The sequence below is a fragment of the Arachis duranensis genome, chromosome 6 (assembly GCF_000817695.3).
Source record: "Arachis duranensis cultivar V14167 chromosome 6, aradu.V14167.gnm2.J7QH, whole genome shotgun sequence".
Taxonomy (NCBI): domain Eukaryota; kingdom Viridiplantae; phylum Streptophyta; class Magnoliopsida; order Fabales; family Fabaceae; genus Arachis; species Arachis duranensis.
Window position 1 is genome coordinate 27,876,362 of NC_029777.3, and position 2,649 is coordinate 27,879,010.

Consider the following 2,649-nt stretch of genomic DNA (forward strand, 5'->3'; position numbering starts at 1 on the left):
AGTTTCATATTTTAAGTTTGGTGTCAATTGCATGCTTTTATTTTCTTTTAAATTTTTCGAATTTGCATGTTCCTAGTACTTTCTTGATCTTTAAAAATTCTAAGTTTGGTGTCTTCCTTGTGTTTTCCTTTAAGTTTTCGAAAATTTGTGTTTGATTTTCTAAAAAATTTTAAGTTTGGTGTCTTTTGTGCTTTTATTCACTTAAAAATTTTTCAAATATTTGTTCTTGGTGTTCATCTTGACATTCAAAGTTTTCTTGTTTGTTCTCTTCGTTTTGATCTAAAATTTCTAAGTTTAGTGTCGATTTGTTGTTTTTCTCTTCCCTCATTAAATTTTAAAAAAATAAAAAAAATATCCTTTCCTTATTTTACTCATAATTTTCGAAATTTTGCATTAAATTAGTCAAAGATTTTCAAAATCATATCTTTTTTTTAGTCAAGTCAAAATTCTAATTTCAAAAATTGATCTTTTCAAATCTTTTTCAAAAATCAAATCTCTTTAATTTCTTCAATCATATCTTTTTCAAAATAATTTTCAATCATATCTTTTTAATTGCTAATTCCAAAATCTTTTTAATTAATTAATTAATTTAGTTTTTATTTGCTTTGATTTTATTTTCTTTTAGTTTTCGAAATTTTATTTTATTTTTCATTTATTTTATTTTGTTATTTTCGGTCACTTTTAATTAAATAAAATAAAAAAAATTTACTTTAGTTGTGAATCCATATCATATTCCCTTTGTCCATCATGGACCTAAGTGGAATTGAGCAGTCCAGAAGGACTCTGGGGTCATATGCTAACCCCATTACAGTTGCATATGGGAGTAGCATCTGTATACCTCCCATTAAAGCAAGCAGCTTTGAGCTAAACCCTCAACTCATTATCATGGTGAAACAAAATTGCCAGTATTCCGGTCTTCCACAGGAAGAACCTACTGAGTTTCTGGCACAGTTCTTACAAATTGCTGACACAGTACGTGATAAAGAGGTGGATCAGGATGTCTACAGATTATTGCTGTTTCCATTTGCTGTAAAAGATCAAGCTAAGAGGTGGTTGAATAACCAACCCACAGCAAGCATAAAAACATGGAGACAGTTATCAGACAAATTCCTGAATCAATTTTACCCTCCAAAAAGGATTACACAGCTAAGGCTAGACATCCAAGGCTTTAAACAAGAGGATAATGAATCCCTTTATAATGCCTGGGAGAGGTACAGAGGTATGCTAAGAAAATGCCCCTCTGAAATGTTTTCAGAGTGGGTACAGTTAGACATCTTCTGCTATGGGCTTACAGAAAAAGCTCAGATGTCTTTAGACCACTCAGCTGGTGGATCTATACACATGAGGAAGATGATTGAAGAGGCTCAAGAGCTCATAGATACGGTTTCTAGAAATCAACATTTATACTCAAGCAGTGAGTCTTCTATAAAAGAAGAAGCTATGGCAGTAACTACTGATCCTAACCCTCAAGAATAGATGGTTGAGCTTAATCAGCAATTACTCCTTATGACAAAACAATTAGCAGAATTTAAAGAGATGCTCCAAGACACTAAAATTGCCAACAAGAACATAAAATCACAGTTGAATCAAACAAAACTGCAGTTATCTAAACAGATAACAGAAGAATGCCAAGCAGTTCAACTAAGGAGTGGGAAGACACTGAATAACACTGCTCAAGCAGTTCAACTGAGGAGTGGGAAGACATTGAATAACACTGCTCAAAGTAGCAAAAAGCCAAATAAGGAACAATTGACAGAGGATAACTAACCAACTACCCAAAATCCCTCTGAGGACAGTAAGAGCCCAGAGAGGAATGATTTTGGCGTTCAAACGCCAGAAAAGGGTAAGAAAGTGGCGTTAAATGCCCAATGGGTAGCCACTTCTGGCGTTCAAACGCCAGAAAAGGGTTGCAATCTGGCGTTAAACGCCCAAAAAGCACCCAATCCTGGCATTCAAACGCCACAAAGGGGTCAGACACTTGCAAGTGCTGATAACAACCCCCTTATGCAGGCTTCTCCAACCACTTCTGTAGGAAATAAACCTGCAGCAACTAAGGTTGAAGAATATAAAGCCAAGATGCCTTATCCTCAGAAACTCCGCCAAGCGAAACAGGATAAGCAATTTTCCCGCTTTGCAGACTATCTAAGGACTCTTGAAATAAAGATTCCGTTTGCAGAGGCACTTGAACAAATACCTTCTTATGCTAAGTTCATGAAAGAGATCTTAAGTCATAAGAAGGATTGGAGAGAAACTGAAAAAGTTTTTCTCACTGAAGAATGCAGTGTAGTCATTCTGAAAAGCTTACCAGAAAAGCTTCAAGATCCAGGAAGCTTTATGATACCATTCAATGAGGATGAGTTCAAGTTGAATGTTGTCAAAGCTATGCAGCATCTAGACACATCAAATGACTGCATGAGCACTGATATTATTGACTCTTTGGTGGAGGAGGTCAATATGACTGAAAGTCTTGAATCAGAGCTAGATGACATCTTTAAAGATGTTCAGCCTGATCTGGAGGAACTAAAGGAAATAAAAGAAATTCTGAAAATTCCTCAGGAATAAGATAAGCCTCCTAAACCTGAGCTCAAGCCACTACCACCATCCCTGAAATATGCATTTCTGGGAGAAGGTGACACTTTTCCAGTGATC